This window comes from Leptonychotes weddellii, chromosome 8, assembly GCF_054177405.1.
Source record: "Leptonychotes weddellii isolate Sample4059 chromosome 8, ASM5417740v2, whole genome shotgun sequence".
Lineage (NCBI taxonomy): Eukaryota > Metazoa > Chordata > Mammalia > Carnivora > Phocidae > Leptonychotes > Leptonychotes weddellii.
The window spans coordinates 90,440,618-90,458,397 of NC_138376.1; the positions used below are offsets into that span (position 1 = coordinate 90,440,618).

Below are 17,780 nucleotides of genomic sequence, written 5' to 3' on the forward strand. Positions count from 1 at the left end.
TACCTACCAGCTTATATTTAATTGACAGAACTAGGATTCAAACCTGGGCACTCCAACAAAAGAGCATGTGGTCTTAAGTACCACACTGCGTCCACTATCGCCTAAATAAGGTATTCACAAAATTTCATATCATCACAAGAGCTGAAACATTTTTTAAAGATCTTATTTATTTATTTGAGAGAGAGAAAGTGAGAGACAGAGTACGAGTGAAAGGGGAGGGGCAGAGAGAGAGAGGGAGAAGCAGACTCCCTGCTGAGCAGGGAGCCTGATACGGGGCTTGACCCCAGGTCCCCGGGATCATGACCTGAGCCAAAGGTAGATGCTTAACCGACTGAGCCACCCAGACGCCCCTGAAAACATTTTTGAGTGTAACTGCTCTTAGGAGCTGAGAGAGGATTCAGCACCATAAATATTGCTGATATTATGAGAAAGTTTCTACTTACAGCAACTCCATGTTACTTAATGACTATCAATTTAGTGGGCAAGTCACTTGATGAAATTTATTTTGTCAAGTTATGACTCAAACAGGAATTCATTAAAACTAGTAAAAGCTAATAAGCAAAATAAAAGACCGTATCAACAATTCTAAAACTCAATGTAAGATTTGGAAATTATCAGAATGATTTGGTAAACCATTTGTGCTAGAATTTATAATACCAAATATTTCATTTATTTGGTGACTAAGAGTGCATATACACTTTATATATATACTGAGTTATATACTAATATCTGATACCAGTTGACAGATATTTTAAATATTGGTTTTTGTAGATGTTATCATGCCTAACAAAAAAACTCAGATATTTTAAGGATCTATAGTCTCCTCTTCCAAAGATCTAAAAAAGGTTCCTCCATTTCTAATTATCACACATCAGGAATGACTGATACCATAGTATCTGAAGCTATGTTTTACCTCCTGTATCTTGTGCCTAATTCAATAAGATAAGTGCCCACAGCTCAAAAAAGTCAACAACAACAATAACAAAAAGTGCCCAGGCAATAGATGATGATCTTGTGAAGAAAACATTAACTTTTCTACTCTTCGTAAGTCATCTGCTACACATTTTCCCCATGACTGACAACTTCCTAAGGAGAAGCCTTTTCTTGTTTTGAAACACTTGCTGGCATCAAGAAAGAGGGAGCGTGAAAAGAAAGAAAAGGAGGTTTGCAAGAGAAAAGCAAATAACGATACCACTTGGGTGTATAACACTGGAAACATTTGCAGAATACACTGCTAAAGTACTTGCCAGATACTTCTATGAATATACATAAAACAAAATATGAAAATTTATTCATCTGATTTGTAGCTCCCTTGATCTACACCCTTTAGAAAACAAATCAAAATTGAGCTATGAAACTGAGCAAACGGGAATAAAGAAAATGAGGAAAAGCAAGCCTTCCCCTGTAGTTAAGATGCAATAATATTTAAAAAGTACTGAGAGTTAATAAATATTACAAGTTCCCATCACAAGGAAAATTTTTTTTGTAATTTTGTACAGTGATGGATGGTAACTAGATATAGTGGTGATCATTTCACAGCGTATACAAATACCAAATCATTATGTTATACACCTGACACTAATATAATGTTAAATGTCAATTATACCTCAATTAAAAAAAAAAATGTAACATACAAAGAATTACCAAAACAGCAGCATGACAGTCTTCCTTACTAAACTTCAACCCTGATTCATAAAAAGAGTATAAAAAGGAGAACAAAATCTGACACACAACCAAATGCTGCAAGTGAATTTAAAAGTAATTTTTAAATTGTTTATAACTGCCTACCACTAAAAATGACAATTATGGAGACATTTTTTCATCTAAGGCTTTTATAATAAGGCCATATTATTATGTAATAAAGCTATATTAAAGAAAATTATAAAATGCAACTTGAAATAGATATTTAAAAGATTTTTTTTAAAAAAAATCATATTGTAAAGTCTCAAATAGCAAGGCAGCAACCGTACCTTTATGACCTTACATACAATATAAACAATGCTATACTACTAAAGATACACAGCAAAGGAACAATTGTAAACATTTATTTTTTATTATAATTTAGAGCAGTTCAGACTTCAGTCTCGGCAAGGCTGAAAGAGAATCTGACAGAAATAGCATAGGATTGTTTTGTAGTACATGTGTAAAAAAATCAGTTATCTACCCTGAAAACGCATTTTGTAAGTTCTGAAAGATTTGAAGAGTAAGAAGGGAATTAGATTATGTTCAAACTGGTTCTTCACATTTCCACGTTAGTCTCTCAGAGGTTATTCTTTTGGTTTTTCTTTTTAAGATTTTAGTTATTTGAGAGAGAGAGAGCACTAGCAGGGGGAGGGGCAGAGAGAGAGGGAGAGCAGATTCCCTGCTTAGCAGGAAGCCCTACAGGACACTACATGGGGCTCTCAGGGCTCAATCCTAGGATCGTAGGACCCCGGGAACATGACCTGAACCAAAGCGGGACGCTTAACCGACTGAGCCACCCAGGTGTCCCATTTCAGAGGGTTAGTCTTCAAAAACTGCCAATGTAAAGTGTCAGCAAATGTTAAAGGTTTCCTCCCCCTTATTTATAAAACAGAAACTGTCCTCTCCTAATTACATATTTGATAAGCTGAAGATAACTTATGAAATCTTATTAGTATCAATTATCTATTAGTTTCCAAGCATTGTACTCAAAAGCAGCTGGGGTGAGGCTTTTTCCCCAATGACACAATAGGAACCTTGAGAATACATAAAGGCACACTTTACAGTTCCGGACAGCACTATCTTAGCTTTGGAACATTAACGTATGTGCAAAAAGAAAGGTAGCCAAGTGAAATTGCCTTAAAACCTTCACCGTGAAAGTTATTGAAAATCAAGCCCAAGATAAAAAATAATGTTTTCTTTGTTTTATTACGGATTAGGAGTTAATGTGATTTGCAGACCCTGCTCTTGCACAATACTAGCTAACATGAACAAAATAGAAGCAGGAATGGCAATATCATTCTTGGGTGTCATAAAATTCTAGCCAAAGAAGGATTAAATTTTTAAAAATCCTAAGATAAATTAAATAAAAATTAAAAAATGAGAAAGGTTTATATTGGTAAAAAGCAACATTCACCAAGAAGATAAAACAGACACAATAAACTGCATATGAAGAAAAACTATTAAAAATAAATGGAGAGGGGTGCCTAGCTGGCTCAGTTGCAAGAACATGCGACTCTTGATCTCAGGGTCATGAGTTCGAGCTCCATGCTGGGTGCAGAGATTACTTAAATAAATAAAACTTAAAGAAAAAAAAATGAACAGATGAATCTACATCACAGTGAAGACTTTAGTATGTCTTTCTGAAATAGAAAAATTAGAACAGTGGTTGGCAAATCCAGTTCACCATCTTTTTTGTATGCAAACTAAAAATGGTATAATTTCATATCTCTTCATCACTTTGATGCTATCTTACATCTGCAAATAATCAAGAGATAAAAGACCAGATGAAGTAAATGGTGTACACCAAGAATGCAAGAACAAAACTGATGAGGGGTAGCAAAATATGCCACCCCAAATATGGCTGTAGGAATTCTGGACATGCCACCCCAAAATATGCCCCTTTGACACATTATTTTGAGCCACGGGTACTTGAAAAACAGCAAATGTTGGGAGAGGCTTTCCCTGAACTCCATTTATCTGCCTAAAGGACCTCAATTATCATAAATCCCCTCCCTGGAAATTTCACTACAAGAGAGGACTGACTCTCATCACAGAAGAGGAGAGCTGCACTCAAACTTTCTCACAGACTATCATAGCTCCCATCTATTCTTCTAAGGGCCCATGCATCTTCCCTAAAAATCATTTGCTTTCCCCTTAGAGGCCTACATCCTACACCCCAACTTCCCTCATTAATATGGTATTTAATCCTGAATTGTCAAGCTGCCTCTTAATGAGTTCCTCATTTTCCCCTGCATATCTTCCATGTGTACATGAGGTACACATGTTAATAAAATTCTGTATTTTCTCTTGTTCACCTGTCTTTTATTACAACAGTCTCAGCCAAGAACTTAGAGAGGTAGAGGAAAAATTATTTTTCCTCCCCCCACAACCAATTCTTAAGAGTTCTTAATACTCTAGAACATAGAAGGCTTCTCTCAAGACAGAGGACAACCCTGCTCCCTAATATTAAAAGAGGAATAGATTTTTTATAGCCCATTATAAACACATTTAGCTCAATAGCAATACATTTTTGAACATATTTTTACCCCAAGTAGTTAAAAAACAATTAAGAATTTCTATTCTATAAATCATAACTGGTCATGAGAAGCATACCATTTTGTGGCAGTTACGTATCGATAGTAAAATACACATTTATACCATATTCTAGAAAACATAGGTACTGTTTTGATAGAATCTGAATAAGACACACTGAAGAGGTCTCTGAATATTTCTAGGAAAAAAATGCATCAAAATTCACATATCAATAAAATAGAAAATTACTGTTGTGATGCTGTTCTCCTTAGAATTTCAAGTAGTCAGTCATGTTTCTACGGGACTAAACCCAATATAAGTAATCAAGGAAACATTGGTAACTTAATATATAATTTATACTTATAGCTTATGAATAATAATAAAACTTTAACTACACATGAACATGAAATCTAAAAGAAAATTATAAAGCCATGTAACTGTGTGAGCTAATCTGAAGTATGGAACAGAAAGGATGTCATCAAAGTAACAAACATTTCAAAATCTGTGCAGGTGAAACAAAGACACTTTTTATAAGTAAACATTTTCCAGACATATTTGGGATTAAAAAGTATTTTATATTCAAATTATCAAATTCAAGGGAAGAAGGGAATTCCTCGTTTACCTGTTTTCCTACAAATGCATAAGATATACTGTTGCAATGGTGGTTTATAGAAGAAAACAGTAGTTTACTAGCCAAAGGAGAATCATTACTCTTCTGCATCTAGACCCCAACCCTCCAGATTTATAGACGCGTAACACATACATAGGCATCTCTTATTGTAAACTGCCAATTCCACTCTTTAACTGAATAGAGATAGCAGGCATCCACAATCCCAAATACATGCTACTTCGATGAGACCCAGATGCTGTGAAAAGTTGCCAAAATATGTCACTTAATGGTCAAACATATTTCTAAAATAAGCTTAGTGTATTGCAGCTGAAAATAGCTCAAAATTCTTTGGCTTCAGCCTGGACAAATACTGTTAAATTTAGATAATCTAGTGCTACCACACTTAACTGCAATACAGCCCCTGCAGTTCATCAGGCTCATTATCTCTCCTTCATTTGCCTTTGTTGCTTAGCTCATTCATCACTCACAACATGTCACATAACACAGCAAATCCTCCTGTTTCCTGGAATAGTCTATCTGAAGCAATACTCTACAAGTGCTTTTTAGTAAAAGAATCATGATACTTCACCTAAAAGTAAATTCACAAAGCTCAGTAATGAAGATGGAAAAAAACCTACAAATCATATAGAATTCAAAGAACTTTTTATTCAACAACAGTAGGAAAAACATGGATTATATGATTATTAAAAGAACTGTGCTTTCAAATAAAATCAATATCTTACATATTATATTATTACTAAAAGAAATGTGCATTTATTAAAAAAATCTGTATCTTAAGCCCATGTAATTATTTCTAGTGTATTACTATCAATTTTCTCTAACAAAATTCAAACCAAAAAAGCATATTAAAAAAATATTCTATCCATAACCTCTTCTTAATGAACAATTATAAACTAAACTTTTGACTTTTGAAATTTAAATTATAGAAGGAGCTGCGTTTTAATGATCTCATTATTTCTTCAATTTGTCTTTATTACTAATTCTATAATGCTAGCTATCTTTGCCATCTTAATCTGCTTTACTGAAATAATAATGCAAATATATCAAGTTACTTCAAGGGTAAAAACCTTGAAAAAAATATAAAAAGAAACTGATAGGAGGAATACATACCTATATTTTATATCTTAAAAATACATGTGCATGAAAAGAAAGAGATTCCTAAAAATATTACTTATTTCCACCTTGCTAAACAACTAAATTACTATTAAATTAATTCTTTTCTTTTGGAAGAAGGGACTTTTTTTCTCTCAAAAATCAATCTGCTATGGATGCACAAAGTGCAATCTTTGTTAGTATTAGCATGTTTTTTAAAAATGGCAACAAAGGAATGATCCATGCATGAAACACGATCTCATTACAGTCAAAATGCAAAAGTGAAGGGGGAAATGGTATATCCAAGACTGAGGAGCAAATCATTTTCCTTAAGCAAATCAATCAGAAGATTAAAAAAAAGAAGAAGCTTAAGTCTTCAAACTTAATCATTAATTTTTACTTATAAAACAGTATAGACTTATCCAAACCATTTGTTATAACTTACTTTTTAAAATTTAAGATGAAATATATTAACAGAAGAATTTAATAAACTTAATTTGCTAACTGTAATTAACAAACCTGATAGCTTCTACTGGTAACCAAACTGGAAAAAAAATAAAGGGTGTAACTGACAATTCATGAAAGGAGTATCGTATGAAATGGAAATGGAGAAGACAAAACGAAATATTTAATATAATGTGGATTTATCTGGGATCTTGCCCAAGGTTATAGATACCAAATGTACCACACTATAGAACCAGATCCTACTTAGAGCTGTAGCACAAGCACTAACATATTTCACTTATTTTTAAAAGATTACCAAAATGTTTTATTCAAGTTCTTTATCATATTTTACTATCAAGAGATAAAAGAAAAACACATAATAATAAATGTGCTTTAGGACCAAAGCACTGTCTACATTATATTATTTTAAAACGTATGAAAGGATTTTTCTAAAATGACAAAAGGAACTATTAATGATGGTTAGCTGGTAGGGAGAGAGGAAGTAGACTTTTACTTTATATCAGTTGGATTATTTGACTTTGCTTACCATCCATATACTACTTTTTTTTCCTAAGAGTGCAGCTATGGGCCATTAAATGTTTTCTTTTTCAATATATTAAAAATACTATTTTTTAAAAAAATATTTCAATAGTCAATGATGGAAAATCTCAGGGCAAAAATGTCGAGAGGAGATAGAGCATAAAACATGAGTAAGTTGATTGCTATTCAATTCAAACATCCCTTCACATAGTTCTACAAAAAATACTAGAATCAGAAATGTTAGAAATTTTTTTTTAATCCTCAGAGTCTAGTTCAACACCTGGCCTACAGCACACAGTCAAAAGAATATGAATAAAATACAGTCCCTCAAGTATATTTTTCAGCCTTCACAAAAAATTCTAAGTATTTCCAGTGGTCCAAGCAGATATTATAATTACAGTATCATGATAGTAATTATGACAGTGATTCCTTTCCTTATTTTTTTTTATAATCCCTGGTACTCAGCACAGAACCTGACAATCTTTGCTAAATATTGAGCAATCTAAAAATTTACAATTATAAAAAGCTACCATCTCCCAAATTATCACAACTTAAAATTTTATCATTTTCATAGCAATGATATATGTAACAGAAAGAAAGAGACACTTTAGAGATTATAGTTCAAAGATCAATTCACAAACTTACATTTGAATAAAAATCATACTTTCCTGCCCTTGAGGTCTAGCCTCATTTCTTTCAGACCCAGCAAATCTCTGAGTAATCCACATAACTAATTTAACTTTAGTTTGCATTTTAGAGATAAATATGAAAGACAGTCTTCAGTGGCCATACTGTATTCTACTTGGAGATGTGAAGTCTTAAGAGCACTTTGTGGTTCTCTAACATTTATTACACAGATTTATAATTATATGAATGTTAAATTTTTAGATATTTTTTCAAGCTAGATTTAAAAACATCAATATATTAATGCTGGAGTCAATAATCAATTCTTCAAATATCCATGATCCCAACTAAGCAATAAACCTATAAAAATGAACACATTAGCAAGAGAGGCTAATGAACAACTGTGCCAAAATTATCCTCTTGATACCAATACCAGAGCTGTCCTGAAAACCACTCACCACACTTGATCAATTAAGCTAGAGGCAAATGAAAACAGTAGATGATGAGATGTTCACAACCTTTTGTTTTGTTACATAAGCTATTTAATTTGGAGATGGGTTAAGGAAGAAGTACAGATTTACTGAGATGTATCACAGAAACCAACGTGCAACTCTCAGTACATTAAACTGCAGATAAAACGTTACAATGCCGGGACACCTGGGTGGCTCAGTTGGTTAAGCATATGCCTTCAGCTCAGGTCATGATCCCAGGGTCCTAGGATGGAGTCCCACATCAGGCTCCTTGCTCAGCAGTTCCTCTGCCTGCAGTTCCCCCTGCTTGTCCTCGCTCCCCCCCCCCACCGACAAATAAATAAAATCTTAAAAAAAAAAAAAGTTACAATGCCTACATATTACGAAGTTGGGCTTATTAATCTTTTCCACTGGGACACTTTACATCTCTTGCTTTATAGGTAAGCATGAATTCCACATATCAAAATCCATTTTACATAACCTTTCCAAGAATGCATCTATGCTGAAAAATTAAGGATCAGTTGCATTTGCATTCTAACAGCTTCAAGAGAGCTAAGTGTATAACTGAAGAAGAGAAGCTGTTATATTTTAGAGGTTCTTGGCTGAGGTAATCAAAGACTCGTCTTAAATGTTGATATAATCAACGTCTTTCTATGAAAGCTCAGACCTAAATTAAGGTAAGGATATCTCCCCCATCCTAGCGCAGAAGCACACAGTTTAAGAGGCCACATGGTCTAAACTAAAAGTGTTACTCCTTCAGTTGCTAGAGTGGCCATTCATATGTTTACCAGTTTCAGAGTCTAACCCTCACCACAAAATTCCTGTTCTTAGGTCATTTTCTCAAAGAAGTTCATCTAATTTAAAGGAAAGGCTATCAACTAACTACCTTTCAAAACTTTTTAAAATTGGATTTCACACAAATCAAATTCATTTAAGAGCTTGGTCATCCTTGAATAAACTAAGAGTTATAACAAGTTTACAGAGCCAAGAGATGTATCAGATTTATTTCTACAAACATTCATCACAGTGTTTTTGTGGTTTGTAATGGCAAAAATTATAAATCACTTAATAACAAAAAGAGACTAATTCAATAAATTATGGCACATTTATATGCCAAAAATAACAGGGTCATTAAAGTTTATAATATATATTTTAATATATAATCACATCAGAAATGCCCAAACACATTAATAAGTAAAAATTATTCAATTAACAGATATTGATTTATTTTAGAAGTTTTTTTTTTAGCATAAGTATTTTATTATTGTTTATGGCTGAGTAACATTCAACTATATCAATAAACCAAATTTGTTTATCCATTTTTGGATAGTTGATGGACATTTGGGTTGTTTTCATCTTTTGGTTACGAATAATCATGCTATGAACATTTGTGTACAAGTGTTTGCATTGGATGTTTTAAATTCTCTTGGCCATCCACCTCAGAGTAGAGTGGCTGGGTCATGTGGAAACTGTTTATGCTTACCTGTTAACTGCCAAAGAGTTTTCCAAAGTGCTGCAACATTTACATTTCCACTAGGAATGTACAAGGGTTATGCTTACTCTACATTCAACACTTACTGTTTCGTCTTTTTTATTTTGATTATAGACATCTTAGTGGCTGTGAAGTGATACCTCATTGTGGGTCTGATTTATATTTCTCTAATGACTAATGATGTTTAGCATCTGAGCACCTTTTCATGTGCTCACTGGCCATTTGTATATCTTATTTGGAGAAATGTCTACTAAGGATCTGTACCCACTGATTAATTAGTCTTCTTATTGTTGAGTTGTAAGATTTCATTATATTTCTTGGATACTAAATCCTCATCAGATAGATGATTTGCAAATAAATTGTTTCATTCTGTGGGTTGTCTTTGCAGTTTTTTGATGATGTACCTAGAATTACAAAAGCTGCTGGCTTTGATGAAATCCAGTTTACCACTTCTTCCCTGTCATAGCTTAAGCTTCAGGTATCCATTAGATACATAAAGACAAGGACTTTTTTTTCTTTTTAAAGATTTTATTTATTTATTTGACAGAGAGACACAGCAAGAGAGGGAACACAAGCAGGGGGAGTGGGAGAGGGAGAAGCAGGCTTCCCGCCAAGCAGGGAGCCCGATGTGGCTCAATCCCAGGACTCTGTGATTACGACCTGAGCCGAAGGCAGACGCTTAACGACTGGGCCACCCAGGCACCCCAGGACTTTTTTTTTTTTTTTTTAACCATACCGTTTACCTAGTACAGTGTTTGGCAACCAGTAAACCTGTAGTTTGACTAAAGGAATGAATTAGGAATCAAAATGTGAAATTTACATGTTTAATTATTTTAACAGAGCTAGTAAGATAAATGGCTTTTAAAAATAACCACATTTTTGAAGCTCGTTTGGTATAATCATAGAACATTTGAGCTTCAAAGATATATTAGAAATTAATTCAATCTGCCTTCATTTTATTTATGACAAAACTAGAGTACAGATTCATTTTCTGAAAATCATTAAGGAAAAGTAGTTAAGAAAAAGATAAGAATGGCAGTTCAAGTTCCACAGCTCCTCATTAAGCCATGACCAACACATAACTACTCCACAAATCGGTATGTTACACACATATATCAAAGTGTGAACAAGTTTAAAAACTCAAGCATAAGTATGGAGCACTTGGATGGCTCAGTCAGTTAAGCGTCTGCCTTCAGCTCAGGTCAGGTTCCCAGGGTCCTGGATCAGCCCTGCATCAGGCTCCCTGGGCAGGGAGCCTACTTCTCCCTCTCCCCTCCCCCTGCTCATGCTCTCTCTCTTCTCTAATAAATAAATAAAATCTAAAAAAAAAAAAAAAAACCTAGTGCAAGTAAAATCTCAAATTTTCAGAAGCAAACAGAGACAAATCAGTTCATGTGAAACCTTGGAGGGTCTTTATTCTCACTTCTCCCTTCAACTTAGCCTTGTAATAATGGTAAAATAATATTCTAAATATCCATTAAATTTAACTTCTAAGGGATAAGCAGTCTAAGGATTATAGAAAAACTATTCTCTAAAAAGCCTCTATTTATGAAGTTCATGGCAAAGAAAACAAATATACCTATAAAATATATAAAGTCCCCTTCCAACTTTGGGTTTATCTGACTTACCTGAATTATAAAAGGTATATATTACTTATGCAATTTAAAATTAGAAACTAACAAGACGGGCTCCTCCCTACTCATTTTGAACAATGAAGGCTTTCCAGAGGAACAAGAAAGTAAGGAACAGGTTCTAGAAAAAAGAAATAACACATACAATGGCAGAGTTGCCAAATCCATTATGGTAGGAATAGATGACAATGACAGATCAGGAAAGGCCTTTGTATGAAATGCTGTAAAGTCTGGGCTTTTAACCTTGAGGGAGATGATGATATAAAGAACAGTTCTCAACATGTAAGTGACAGTCAATTTTGCACTTGAGAAAGCGACTTGGATAACAGGATGAAGACAGATGGTAGAAAGACTAGTTACTGGGCTTCTATAAAAGTTTAGAGCAGCGCTGATGAAGCTATGGATAAAAGATTTATATCTGGTAATCTACCTTGATTTCTTAATGAATGGGGCACCAGGTAGAATACAGAAATAAGAATGGGTCTCAAATTTCCATTCTGGATGGTGAAATAAATGATGATGCCACCATAAAGACTGGCAATGCAAGGGGCTCAGGTGCTGGAGTGCCAAGCACAAAGATAATGAGTTTAATTGTACAGGGGGGAGAATACAAATCATGGAACTGAATTAGAATCTTAACAATGGAATAGCATCATGGTTTACGGAGCTCTGACACAAGTATCGAGAGCCCTGAGGGTTGTTTTTGTTGTTGTTAAATTTGTATTCTGGTGTAAGTGGATGTGAGTGTATCCATTTCTTATTTAGCTCTGGTTTGTCAGCTCCCTTTGTAAAAACATGCAGTTCTCTTAAAAATCCCGTATCAGGGTGCCTGGGTGGCTCAGTCGTTAAGCGTCTGCCTTCGGCTCAGGTCATGATCCCAGGGTCCTGGGATCGAGTCCCACATCGGGCTCCCTGCTCTGTGGGAAGCCTGCTTCTCCCTCTCCCACTCCCCCTGCTTGTGTTCCTGCTCTCGCTATGTCTCTCTCTGTCAAAAAAATAAATAAAATCTTTAAAAAAAAAAAAAATCCCGTATCATTCTTTATTATACGTGTTAATTTCATTCTTAACCCTGAATTTCCTTGTCCTCCTGATGTTATCTTGCACTAGTGGTTAACTTCCAAATGTTCAGTGTTTCATTTGCATATTACTTGTGTACTGATAGACAAGTTCTTTGAAGCCACAGACCATGCTATAACATTTCTACCACTCAGAGTGTGTTTCATCAACTTTCCAAAAATTGTGCATACCTATGTGAGCCCTTACCTTAAACTAACTGGCTTCTATTGATACCAAACTCTTCCCCGTCACAAACTGGGAAGTTTAATAAGGAAAGAGAGTCTGTCGAGAGTTCATACATTTAGGAAAAAATAAAATGTTTGAGCCTCCAAATATCTGGCAAGTCAATTCTAAAAATGAATCCACCTCCCCCAAATAACCGTTAAGGTTTGCAGGTTACTTCAAAATTGTTTTTTTTTTCCCCATTAGATGTTCTACTGCCTTAGGCACTTCCCTATCCTTTCAGTCTAGGACTACTATTCCTATTCTCCCTTTTTGTTCTTAGATGTTTTTTCAATTAATCCTTCCATAGGTAGCTTTAAAATTTACAGCAGTAATTCTCAAACTTTTAATCGAAAAGGTCCCTCAAGAATTAGGTAAAATCTTTCTCCTGGCTGTCTAGCAGGTCTAAAAACCTAAAAAAGTTCCCTAGCTTTGAAATGTGGTATGTATAACAAAAACTTATTCAAAGTGTGCATTTTACTGTATTATTTTTGTACTGTATTATATTTTGCTTTAATTTTGTCACCACTTAAACTAAATTTTTATTAAAAGTTTCCAGAAACTGGTCTACCTTGAAACTTTACCTGTAACACACCATTCTACGAGTTGCAATTTAAATACTCCGTGCAAAAGATGACATACATCATGATTTCCTTTACATAAAGTTAACTAAAATAAAGAATACTTTTAAGGGACACATTAAAAATGTCACAAAATTATATAAAAACAAATGCCAGGAAATGAACTCAGCAGTTAGAATAATCATTTGCTTGGGTGGGGAAAAGAAGGGGAACATGGCAGGACCATGTGGTTAGATATAAATTATTATTAACATCCTGCGTTTTGTTTTAGGTGGTAATCTTAAAGGTGCTTATAACTAAAATTAAAAAAATAACTACTATTAGAATAAAAGCTAAGTAACTACATATATAAAAGCAGGTCATACAATATTCAGAGAATATAAAGTACCAGAGATAATTATGAATCCAAAGAGGAGAGAAAAAAAATTTAATTTTTAAAAGGCTCAATTTGGGAAGCATGAGCTTATGGTGTGACCTTCCTTGGCTCTTACCCTCCAAATGTATTTTTAACAATATTATTTTTTAAAGATTTTATTTATTTATTTGAGAGTGAGAGTGAGAGAGCACAAAGAGGGGAGTGTCAGACGAGAGGGAAAGGGAGAAGCAGGCTCCCCCCGCTGAGCAGAGAGCCCAATGTGGGGCTGGATCCCAGGAGCCCAGGATCATGACCTGAGCCAAAGGTAGACACTTACCAACTGAGCCACCCAGGCTCCCCATTTTCAACAAATTTAAATAAGGAGAAGAAAAATTATTTTCTGTTATTCTACTCTTATCCCAAGTGTCTCAATCATTCACATCCTTTTCCTCCTCCCCCCAGTGAGCTTTGAAATTGAAAAGGATTTTTTAATTGTCCTTAAAATTTTCTTCTTCAGGATCACTCATTCACTACCACCTTGCAATCTTCCCTGGTTCTCTTTTTATTCACTTGTCCAATCATTCATTCAATCAGTATTTAAGAGTTACAATGAGCCAGGTTCTATACCAGGTAAAAGCACCAGAGAAAGTAAATAGAGGTATAAATATGAGTTACTGGATCAGCTCTCAAGGAGCTTGCAATCTAGTCTAGGCAGATACCATTAATAAACACAATAAAAAGAGACAATAGAGGAACATGCAAAATTAGCACAAGGCAGGGAGGACTCCACAGATGTAAACTGAAACGGCACTTTGCTAGGAATACAAGTTGGTAAGGAGGAGGGAGGCTTAAAATAGAACAATAGCCTGTTCAGAGGGCCATGGGCAGCTGTACAGGGCCAGAGCACAGGATACAAAGGAATGTGATAAGAGACAAAGCTAGAAAGACAAGGCCTAAAAAAACAAAGAGGTCTGGATTTTAGCGGTTTGAAAACTCAGTCCCCTTCTTTCAGAAAGGGCTACCCATACAACTACAGAAACACAGGAATTCGTACCTTTTTTTGTGCCACTGACTTCTTATGGCAGACTGGTGAAGCCTACTGATCCATTCTCAGAATGTTTTTACATGCATAAAATATACAGGATTCCAAATAATTTTTTATAGACACTCCACCCTTAAGGTAGTGAAGCGTAAGTGTGGGCCGTACATAGTTACTTTCTTCTGGAACATGGTAAGGAAGCGGGGAAATTAAGCTTACAGTGGAAAATGATGATGACCCTACACTTCAGCCTGGTGATCAAGGTTACCAGTAGTGATAAGTCATGTTGACAGCATGTACTCTTGGTATGTAATGAAAATGGTACTTTACCTCTCTGGCAGTCTGACCATGAGAGAAACATCTGACAAATCTCAATTGGGGAACATTCCACAAAATATCTGACGAGTACTCTTCAAAATGGTCAGGGTCACCCAAAAAAGGAAAGTCTCAGAAATTGTCAAAAGCAAGGGGACCAAAGGAGACATGTTTAGGAAATGTAATCTAGTATATCCTGAATAGGATCCTAGAAAAGATAAAGGACACTAGAGAAAACTGAGGAAATCTCAATAAAGTATGGGCTTTACTTAAAATAATGTAGCCAACACTGGTGCAACTGTTGTGACAAATGCACCATGATACTGGAGGATGTTACCAACAGGGGAAACTGGGCATGGGGTATACAGGAACTCTCTGTACTGTATTTGCAATAATTCTGTACATTGAGAACACTGCTAAAATAAAACTTTCTTAAAAAACAAATAAGATGCGTGGGATTAGAAAGGAAAGGATTTACACTGGAAAATTATTTTTAAAAAAGCAAATTTGCAATGTAATATCTGTGCTTCTTTATTAATGCATTAAATAACAATATTTCCAGGCAGGCCTAGTTGTGGTAATTTCCATGATGGATGTAAACGGTATTTTAAGTTAGCTGCAAACGAATATATGAAATCACCTGAGATTGCTATAATGACAGTCAAATGTATTGCTAACACTTCTGTAGTTTATAGTCTACAGTCGAAACTGAAGATACGCTAAATCTCTTTTAGAGTTTAGTAAAAGTAAAGATGTAATTTGTTTTTTCCTATCCAAGTTCAAGACTACTCAACTCTACCCATGGACTGCAGGTTAAGAATCATCTTCTAGGGGTGCCTGGGTGGTTCAGTCAGTTAAACGTCTGCTTTCAGCTCAGGTCATAATCTGGGGGTACTGGGATTGAACCCCATGTCAGGCTCCCTGCTCAGCCGAGAGTCTGCTTCTCCCTCTCCCCTGCCCCTGTCTGTGCTCTCTCTCTCTCTCAAATAAAATAAATAAAATCTTAAAAAAAAAAAAAGAAAAGAAAAAATTCATCTTCTAAAGAAAAAGAGAAAAGAAGCACAGATGACCATTGAACAACATGGGTCTGAACTGCATGAGTCCACTTATATGAGGATTTTTAAAAATAAATATATGCACAGTATTATAAATGTATTTTCCTTATGATTTTCTTAACATTCTCTCTTCTCTAGTTTTACTTTATTGTAAGAGTACAGTACATAATACATATACAAAATACGCGTTCTGTTTATATTACGGATAAGGCTTCTGGTTAACAGTCGCTATCAGTAGTTTCTGAAGACTCAAAAGTTATCTGTGGATTTTCAACCACGTGGGAGGGGGTACTGGCACCCTTACCTGCCATGTTCAAGGGTTGACTGTACCAACACTAAATGGACACTCCACTGCAGGATCTCTAATAGTCAGGACACACACTTCATCTCATTAAACTCTTAAAACAAACCCATTCCACAGATAAGGCAGCAGGTCCAGATTTGAATCCTCAGTCTGTTGCTCAGCAGCTGTGTCATCTTTGACAAACCACTATAAACCACTTTAGGCTTGTATTTCCAAACTAGGTTTACATTTCAGTCATCATTGGCAATTGATGATAATAATAAGAGACCTTTATTATGTAAGGGTTATTATGAAAGAAAAAATGCTAGTAGCATTTTGGAGCAAAATGTCAAACATTATTCTTGCAATTTCTTTAATTTGGGGTTTTATTTTTAAGTTGTAAATTTTCTCTTAGAAATGTTCACAGAGGGTCTTTTGAAATATTTTTTTGTTAGTTTTAGCTGATTCTTTAAATAACAAGAGATTTGCTCTAGAGAAGGATTTTATCTTTCTTTGGAAGAAGCCAAAACCATCTCCATTTAAGGACACATAAGCAGCTGCCGCACCACATTTTAGTTACCCATAAGAAAGGGAAGCAGGCAGAGCTCACTCTACTATTTAAAAAAAAAAACAACAAAAAACAACCTAACAAATAGTTCCTCCAGAATTACAGCAGAGATTTAAAAATTAGAATTTGCAGGTGTGGTGATTTAGGTAAATGTAATATATAGTATAAACAAAAATCAGAGAAAACAGGAAAATGATGCCTACCTCTTTCCAAAGAATTCTTTTCCCAGTTCTAATCTTACAGATAAACTGTTCTAGTAAGTTCAAATACCATCCCACTTACTAAAATTTCATCTGTATAGTAATTTTCATGAAAACAATTGCTGCATTATATGAGGCAATCCTTTTAGAAATATTACACACCTTAAATGTCTAACGAAAGGCACAACTATTTTCAAGAAAGCATCATAAATAACTAGAATGCCACTGATTAGGAATCTGTGATTATTTCATTTTTACTATAAAGTTAACTCTTGATACTGCCTCTGCTTATTAAAATTTTAGTAAGATTTTACGGTAGTTTATTGCAGCTGTTAAAAAATCTTAAATACTGAAATTTGTAAATTGCAACTTTTCTTGGAGTAATATGTAACACTTTAAACATGATAATTATTGTTCATAAATATATTGTTAAAGCTCTACCTGAAGAAAACACAAACTAATTAAATACATGTATTAGCTCTTACTTTATATGATAAAGTTAATTTTTTAAACTGAAATCAGTTAGTAGCCTGGTTTTCTCACACACACCCCTCCCCATATACATAGTGGTATGCAGAAAGAGAACAAGACAGTAAAAGGTATTAAACATGATTCTGTGAAAATGTTTAACTACTGTATTGTTAGGAGCTAACACTATGAAACTGCAGTGCTAAAGCAACAGGAGCAACACAGTGCAAGTTGTTTGACTTAAGCCAGTAATATTCTTACTCATTAAAATTCCTATATAATTATTTTAGTTCTTCAACATTATCACTATCAGTACACAATTATTGCTAAGCCCCAAGATACATGAATCTTTAAAGGGAGCTTTCTACTACCCCGAACTTTTTTTATTTCATTTATCTCCCATATACTTTAAAAAATTACAAGTAAAAAATGTGACACAAAGTGTTAATGACCTTTCCATACTTGAAGTAAAATAAGTGACATTCTAAAAAGTTTGGTT

The 17,780-nt window shown here is 34.5% G+C and overlaps 1 protein-coding gene across 2 annotated transcripts in view; it reads right to left on the reverse strand.

Annotated features, from left to right (window-relative positions):
* The window catches only part of CEP85L (centrosomal protein 85L), a 163,183-nt gene that overhangs the window by 84,672 nt on the left and 60,731 nt on the right, over nucleotides 1-17,780 (reverse strand). The gene's annotated exons all lie outside the window — the stretch shown is intronic.